The following is a 9,229-nucleotide window of genomic DNA, read 5'->3' as shown; positions in this document are numbered from 1 at the left end:
GAGATCCTCCTGCCTCATCCTCCAGAACGCTGGGATGCCAGGTTTATGCCAGGGTGAGGGGGTTGTTAAATGTCTCTCTGGGCTCTGAGCTCCATGGAGCAATAAGCCCTGCAGAGACAGGTCAGCACATGGAACAGCGCCCAGCATACAGCAGACCTCCATCTAGGACCTGCTGACCCAGTTTATGCTGTGATTCCACTTAGTTGACATGATCCTTAAAGCAGGAGGAACCCAAGCTGGTCCCCAGAAGCCGGCTAGGAACTCTTTCTCTCCTCCAGGCCTCACGCCTGCACTCTCTGGCACTGGTCCACTGTTCCCTTCTGGACCTGCCCCTCCCTACCACGGCATCAGACAGGGCTGGTTCAAGTGGGGCCGTGCTGCACGGGTAAAGAACACACTGGAGGAACTGGAGAGATGGCTCAGGGTTTAAGAGCACTGGCTAATCTTCCAGGGACTTGGGTTCCATTTCCAGAACCAAGAGCGGCTCACACTGCCCTGACTTCAGCTCCAGGAGTCCTCACATCCTCAGAGGGACCCTGTCTCAAGAACAGCAGCAGCAGCAGCAGCAGCAGTAATGCCCTAGCTTGCTTTCTTTTTCTTTTCTCTCTCCCAACCCCCCAGACAGGGTTTCTCTGTGTAGCCCTGGCAGTCCTGGAACTCACTCTGAAACTCAGAGAGATCCACCTGCCTCTGCCTCCTGAGTGCTGGGATTAAAGGTATTCACCACGTCACCCAGTTTGTTCTAGGTTTCTATAGTGTTGATAAAAACCACGACCAAAAGCAGCTTGGGATGGAGAGGGCTTATTTGGTTTACATGTCCTGATCACAGCCATTAAACCAGGGCAGAAGCTCAAAGCAGGAGCCTGGAGGCAGGAACTGAAGCAGGAACCATAGAAGAATGCTGTTCCCTACTCTGTTCCCCACTCTCTTCCCCATGGCTTCCCAGACTGTTTTCTTACGTAACCCATGGCAACCTGCCCAGGGCTAGCTCTACCCACAGTGGGCTGGGCCCTCCCCCATCAATCATTAGTCGAGAAATGCCCCACAGACTTGCGTATAAGCCAATGTGATGGAGGAATTTTCTCAGTTGAAGTTCCTATTTCCCAGGTGACTCTAGCTTTTGTCAAACTGACAAATAAATGAAATAATATATAAAAAAACTAACTAGCACAAACAAGGAAATCTTTATTAGGTTTTTGAGACAGGATCTCTCTACATAGCCCTAGCTGACCTGTAACTCACTATGTAGACCAGGCTGGCCTCGAACTCAAGAGATCTGCTTACCTCTGCCTCCTGAGTGCTGGGATTAAAGGCGTGCGCCACCACCCAACCTGAAAAATATTCTTTAAAAAGACTTTTTGGGGTAAGACGAGCTGGCTAGCTCAGTGGTTCTCAGCCTTCCTAATGCTGTGACCCTTTAATACAGATCCTCATGCTGTGTGACCCCAGCCATAAAGTTATTTTTGTTGCTACTTCATAACTGTAATTTTGTTACTGTTTTAAATCATATGTACATATTCTGGTGACAGAGGCTTGCCGAGGGGTTGGGACCCACAGGTTGAGAACCACTGTCTTAGTGGGTAAAGATGGTGGCCACCAACCTTGAAGACTGGAGTTCCCTGGAACCCACATGATAGAGGAAGAGAACCAACTCCTGCAGGCTGTCCTCTGACCTGCACATGTATGCCGAGGCACATGCGTGCCCCACCACCACAATAAATAAAAAAAAAATTAGAGCGTTTCTAGAGAGCCAGGTGTGGTGGTACATGCCTGTCATCCTGGCACTCAAATAGCTCGGACACAAGCATGGTGAGTTTGAGGGCAGCCTGAGCTATATATTGAGATCCTGTTGCAGCCTGAGCTACATATTGAGGTCCTGTTTCAAAACCAAACAAAAAGAAAGAGGAGCTGGGAGAGATGGCAGTTAAGAGCACTGACTGCTCTTCCAGAGGATCCGCATTGAATTCCCAACACCACACAGCAGTTCACAACTGCCTGGAACTCCAGCTCCAGGGGATATCACAATCTCTTCTGGCCTCCAGGTTCGCTCCAGAAGTCCCCCTGCCTCTTGGGTCATTTCACCAGCCCTCCTTTCATATTAGTAAAAAAAAAGGTTTTTGAAATTTTATTTATTTCTATTTTATGTGTTTGGGTGTTTTGTCTGCATGGATATCTGTGCATCCATGGGGGTCAGAAGAGGCATTGAACCCACTCAACAGCAGGCTCTTCACCTGCTAAACTATCTCTACAGTCCTTCATGCTGCATTTTTATTGGACTTAGCTGGCCTTAAGAAGCCACTGTGGCCGGGCGGTGGTGGCGCACGCCTTTAATCCCAGCACTTGGGAGGCAGAGCCAGGCGGATCTCTGTGAGTTCGAGGCCAGCCTGGGCTACCAAGTGAGTCCCAGGAAAGGCGCAAAGCTACACAGAGAAACCCTGTCTCGGAAAAAAAAAAAAAAAAGAAGCCACTGTGGCCGGGCGGTGGTGGCGCACACCTTTAATCCCAGCATTCAGGAGGCAGAGGCAGGCAGATCTCTGTGAGTTCAAGGCCAGGCTGGTCTACAGAGCAAGTTCCAGGACAGGCTTCAAAGCTGCACAGAGAAACCCTGTCTCAAAAGACCCCCCCCCCAAAAAAAAAAGAAAGAAAAAGGAAAAAAAAGAATCCACTGCCTTGGGCCAGGCAAAATGGCTCAACAGATAAAAGTGCCTGCTACCAAGCCTGACCAGCTGAGTTTGACCCCCAGAGCCTGAAGGCTCAGAAGGAGAGAACCGACTCCTACAAGCTGTCATCGGACTTCCACACACACACTGTGGCAGGTGCACAATATGTACACACAGACACAAAGTGAGGAATAACATGAATAGCAGGCACTGTCTTGGCTGCTGTGCAGCTCTGTGATAGAGTGCTGGCTTGGCTTGCTAGGCCCAGGGTTCCATCCTCAGTAACAGAAGGAGGAGAAGAAGTGGGGGGAGGGGAAAGAAAAGAATGAAACCCTCAAAGCCTAGCCACAATGACAGTTACCACCTTCCATTTCTCAGATTAGGAAACTAAGACTTAGAAGAGCCAGTTGCCTGAGGTTACCCAGCAGGGGAGGTAGCCTGGAGGCCTGCAAACCTGCATTCCTGGTTATCTTTATTCTTAATTTTCAGTTTGCAGGTTGGAATAGCTCCATGCTGAGCATGCTGGGACAAGACAGACCCATGGGAAGGAGTGGCCAAGGTGAGGGGAAGCTGGGGACTTAGGGTCCCCCTTCTGAGTGGGCCTCGGGCTGGCTTCCCAGGAGGCCAATCATGCTCCTGGGAAATAGCCATCAAGTGTCCTGACCATGAACATCACTCAACACAGGGTGAGGTCAGCTTTTATATTTTATTTCATTTATTGACACAGGGTCTCAGTGGACCAGGTTGACCTTGAACTCACTGCATTGCTGAGAGTGACCTTGAATTTCTGATTCTCTTGTCTTCACATTGGCAGTGTTGAGATTTCAGGCCTGTGCCACCACATGGAATTTATTGGGTACTAGAGATTCATCCCAGGTATTCATGCTCCCAGCAAGTGCTCTGCCAACTAAGCTCCATGTTTTGAGACAAGGTCACATATGTAACCCTAACTGGCCTGGAATTTGCTATGTAGCCAAGGCTAGCCTTGAACTCCTGATGATTCTGCCCCAGCTTCCCAAGGGCCGAGATGACGGGTGTATTCCAGAATGCCTGGCTGCTTATTTCCTTTATTCTGTTATAATCCATATAAATTTGGACAACATCCCATCTCACAAATGAGACAGTTGAGTATTGACCTGGGTGGGGTCACAGTAGACAGGGTCTGAATCTGAGTTCAGGAGATAGGACAGATGAGGGAAGTGAGGTCCAGTGAGGTCAGGAAACTGCCCTGAGTCACACAGAGATCCTGGTAAAATGTGGGGGTCAGAATAGAGCCAGGAAGGTTTGGGGTGTCCCCTGAATTCTCAAAGCTTATTTCGAGCATGCCCCCTTGAAAGCAATACTTTAAGGAAAGGAGATGGTGGTGGTGTTCCGGCTGGTGGTGCCCTCCCTCTGCTGGAACACCGAGGTTCTGGCTTTAGGAAGTGCCAGCCCTGTCTACTCATCCTGTATGGTGAGATCACTGTCTAGGCATCTGGAGCTCCTGACCCCAAACCCATGTGCTCCCAACCTACAAGAAAAGTAGGGCTGCCCTACCAGCTCAGGTGAGGGAGGGGACACAGGTCTGCAGCTTGGGGACATGTCCACCCTGACTTTCTGAGGGACCCTGTTCTGCCTGCACTGCCAGCAGCGGCCAGCTGACACAGGCAGTCTGGCTCGCTTGTGGTTGGGCCTCAAGCCCGCAGCCCTGCTGGCCAGTTCAGATTTGTGATTCTGCTTCCTTTTGGAAACACAAGCTCATGCGTAGAGTGTTGCCAGGAAAAATGGCATTCCAGACAGGGAAAAAATTGAGTCTAAAATCACATTTGATGCTCCCTGACCCTGGAGAAGGGGTCTCCAATGACAATTCATGACCACACTAAAGAGTCCCAAGTTACTCTAGTCTCCTGCTCTGGCCCACTAGGGTGGGGTGCTGGGTCCCCATTTTAAATAGATGGGGCCATGGTGGCTCAGAGAGGTTAAAAGACTAGCTGACCGTCTCACACACAGGCAGGAGGTAGAAGAATCTGGCACAGACAGACAGACATAGTTGGGCCTGCCTGTCATCCCAGCACTGAGGCTAAGGTCAAGCTTGGGGCCAGCCTGAGCTACACAGAACTGTCTTAGAACACAAGAGCAAAACACCTTCATGTAGAATTTGAGGTGTAGGAACTACTGGCATCACGGGGGAGGGAAGTGAGGAGGAAGGAGGCTGTCAAGGAGGCTTAAGGGACAGGTGTGCCTTCATTCCAAGTCCCTGGCCACTAGGCCTTTGCAGAGGACCACCAAGCTGGCATCAGAGCCACAGGGCTGCTATTCTCAGGGCTTCTTGACTTGCCTGCAGGAGGTTAGTTGGGGGCAGGCCTGACTGGGTCCCCAGGGCCTCCTGGTGGCCCCAGACCCAGGTCCCATGGGTCTCCTGCTTTTCCCTATTCCACAAAGACAGGTAAAAAGATAAATTTCACCGGGCGGTGGTGGCGCACGCCTTTAATCCCAGCACTCGGGAGGCAGAGCCAGGCGGATCTCTGAGTTCGAGGCCAGCCTGCTCTCCAAAGCGAGTTCCAGGAAAGGTGCAAAGCTACACAGAGAAACCCTGTCTCGAAAAACCAAAAAAAAAAAAAAAAAAAAAAAAAAAGATAAATTTCAAGAGGGCAATCCAGGGGCTGGAGAGATGGCTCAGAAGTTAAGAGCACTGGCTGCTCTTTCTTGGGACACGGATCTCCAGCACCCAAATGGTGGCTGACAGATATCTATAACCCAGTTCCACGGGATTCAAATCCTTTTGGCCACAGTGGGCACTAGGTACACGCGTGGGGGTGCATAGACATGCACACAGGCAAAACACTCATACACATAAATAGATACTTATTTTCATATTTATCTATCTATCTATCTATCTATTTATTTATTAAAGTTTTGGTTTTTCGAGACAGAGTTTCTCAGTGTAGCCCTGGCTGTCCTGGAACTCACTCTGTAGACCAGGCTGGCCTCGAACTCAGAGGTCCACCTGCCTCTGCCTCCCAAGTGCTGGGACTAAATGTGTGCACCACCCTGTAGTAGTTCCACCGCCCTGTAGAAATTGTTTTTTAAGAAGAGCATGATATGTGAGCATCTAAGACTGTGCCTGAGCAGGATGCAGTAGCTCAAGGGGGCAGGGTGTGGGAATGTGGAAGATGAGTGGTTCCTGGTGGGGCATGGCTCCCTAGGCAGCACTGGTCCACCTGCTGGAGCTCACAGTTTGGGGCTGTTCAGCAAGTTCACGGGGCTGTGGCAGCGCCTGAGAGGGCAGAGCAGCTCCCCAAACACTGGACTTTCTCTCTTGGCAGGAGATCCTCCCTCCCTCCCCGCTTCGTCCCTTCTGCACACACCAGCCCACAGGCCACCCTCTGGGTGCAGGTCTAAACCGGGAAAGACCTGGACAAAACAGCAGCAAGCACACAGGAAAGCAGCGGAGGCAAGCAGGGCTGAGGGCTAGCTCCCAGCAGAGCTTGCTTAGGGAAGCCCCAGGCTTCATCCCCAGCACCAAGCCGAACAGAAACCAGGCTTGGGGGCAGCCCGGCACTTTAATCTTTTAAATCTCAGCACTTGGGAGGCAGAAGCAGGTGGAGTTCTTGTGAGTTAGTGAGTTCTAGGCCAGCTAGAGCTACACAGAGAAATCCTGCCCTGCCTCAAATAAAATGAAGAACCCCCTTAAATCCCACAAGAGTGGTGATCAAATGGCCCTGCTAGGGCCAGGGATGACTGATCACAGACGGAGGTGGCATCTGAGAAAGAGTGCAGGGATGAGATGGCAGGTGGGAGGGCAAGGCAGGGAAGAGTGCAGGGGGCTGGGGCTGGGTGATGTTCCGATTTCTGCTCTCCGTAAGACACTGGGTCATTATAGCACACTTGTAGTGGGACTGAGACGTCTTTCCTAAGTAAGTGCCAGTTGGTTTCGAGAGTCAGAAGATAAAAGAACTAAAGGAAACATTAGCAAGATCCAACACAGTATGCGGAGTCCATCTCTTACACAAATTCTTTTCCTAAACAAAACAACAAGACAGTTACTTTTGTATGTGCACAAGCGCCACGGCGTGTGTGTGGAGGTCAGAGAGCAGCCGGTGGGAATCAGCTCTCTCCTCCCACCATGCGGGTCTGGGGATCAAGCCCCTTTACCTGCTGAGCCACCTTGCGGGGGCCCGAGTTGTTCCCCTCCCCCCCACTCCTTGGCTTTTTGAGACAGGTTTTTTCCTCTGTGTAGCTTTGGAGCCTTGTCCTGGATCTCGCTCTGTAGACCAGGCTGGCCTCGAACTCACAGAGATCCTCCTGCCCCTGCCTCTCACGTGCTGGGATTAAAGGTGTGCACCACCACTGCCCGGCCCCAGTTGTTTCTTTAGAAGAACAGTTAGGCAGCTTGAGAAGCATGAAGAATGTGGTCTGGGCTAAGGAGTCCCACCTTAAGGGAAAGATACTATTCACTGAGGTGGTCACAGGTGGCTGAGAGCCTTGATTCCCAAGTTGGGAGAGGTGTGGCTCTGGGGTTACAGAGAGCAGCCCCTTAGGAACAGGGGAGGAAAGAGGCTGACCAGTATGGATTCCTAGACTCCATTCCCAGTGAGTCTAGGTCTCTCCTCTGTTCAGTCTTCCTGGTGCACAAGAGCCCCAGAAGCAGACTGCAGTCCCTGGAATGCTGGCCCAGCTCTCCTAGCTCTAGTTTTTCTTGGTGACCATCCCTCACACTTCTTTCCTTTTCGTGGTGCTGGGGATGGTGCTGAGGGCCTTGCTAGAGGCAGGCAAGCTCTCTACCACTGATACTTTAGCTCTTGGCTTTTGGACAGTTGTTAACTCTATAGCCCGGGCTGACCTGCCAAACCTCACACTGCTGGCGATCCCCCTGACTCACCTTTCTAAGTGCAGGGTTTACAGGTGCCCATTACCATTTATAGCTACATTTTTTGGAGGGGGGGGGTGTGTTAAAAATGTGTGTGTCCAAAGAGCCAGTATGATCTTGCTTAACTGTGTGGATGGTTCCAAATTACCCATTCCACAAATGTTTTAGTTCAATTGAATGAAGCCTATAGTCTTGCTTAGTCATGGGCATACTGTAAGTCCCTGGTTCGCCAGTCTTTCTAGGTGAAAATGAGGTGGCCTGAAGTCTTCATGGGTACTCCAGAGGAGCTGTTGATGTCAGACATCAAACCAGTGAGAAGTGAGCCTATCTTTTTAAGTTCACCTATCATAAATATATATATTTGTGTGTGTGTGTGTAATTTTTTTTGCCAGTCAGCACATTCCCGATATGATAAAATGCTCACCTCTATTTAGTTCCAGAACTTTCAGGCCAGGAGGAAACCCAGTGTTTACCTGACACCATGCCCCTCTTCTCCTGCTCAGCATCTGCTTGCTCTGCCCTCTCACAGAACTATACCTATTTATCTTTCCGTACCTGGTTTGTTACGAGGGAGCCTCAGAGACCTCCCTGCTTCTGCCTCCTGAGCTCTGGGATTAAAGGCCTGCACCACCAGGGCATTTTTAATTTTTTCTTGGCAGGGTCTCAAGTATCTCAGGTTAGCCTTGAAATATGGGGGATGATCTTAATATTCTTGGTTTTCCTTACTTCACTGGGTGCTGGGTTTATAGGTGTGTATGATGCCCAGCATCAGCATTGTGTTTCCAGGCTCATCTATACTGCAGTTGTACTTGTCTCTGGCTGGCTTTGGACTCATGAAATCCACCAAGCTCTGCCTTCGGAGTGCTGGGATCAAAGGCATGTACCACCACAACTGGCACATTTAAAGTACTTTTAATGTTTTCATGCATGTAAGCACACCATTTGCATGGAGTGTCCATGGAGGAAAGAGGAGGGCACTGGAGCCCCTGGAACTGAATTGCAGGCATTGTGAGCTGCTGTGGGTACTGGAGGCTGAACCTGGGTCCTCTGCCAGAGCAGCAAGTACTCTTCACCTCTGAACTGAGCCACCTTCCCAAACTTTCATTTCACTCTTACACTTATATACAATGTGACTGTGTGAGCATGTGCACTTATGTACGATGTGACTATGTGAGCATGTGCACTTATGTACAATTTGACTGTGTGAGCATGTGCACTTATGTACGATGTGACTGTGTGAGCATGTGCACGTCCTGTTGCAGGTGTGGAGATCAGAAGACAACTTATTTAAGTTGGTTTTCTTCTCCCGATGTGGGCTCTGGGAACTGAACTCAGGTGGTCAAACCTGGTGGCAAATTTTTACCCACTGAGATATTTTTCTAGCCCCTCATTCCATTTTAATGGCTGAATAATATTCCACTGTGGCTGGAGCAGATTCTCACCCAGTCCAGTTAATGCAAATGCAAGTTGTTTCTGCCTCTGTGCTAATGCAAAGCATTCTATCAACACTGATACAAGCACCCATGTGAATGTTTGTTTTGCAGAGTGCTTTGGAGAACCAACAGAATGTAATACGAAGGTGCATTTACTGGATTAGCTTACATGACAGCAGCTGAATAGTCATATAGTGGCCACCTCCACGCCAGAGTCTGAAAACTCAGCAGCTGCTCAAGTCACCAGGAGGCGCCGCTGAGGGGCTGGAAGCTCTCTGGAGTGCTGC

This window comes from Peromyscus californicus, unplaced genomic scaffold, assembly GCF_007827085.1.
Source record: "Peromyscus californicus insignis strain IS unplaced genomic scaffold, ASM782708v3 Scaffold_8__1_contigs__length_139910024, whole genome shotgun sequence".
NCBI classification, from domain to species: domain Eukaryota; kingdom Metazoa; phylum Chordata; class Mammalia; order Rodentia; family Cricetidae; genus Peromyscus; species Peromyscus californicus.
Note: the sequence above shows the minus strand (reverse complement) of the source record.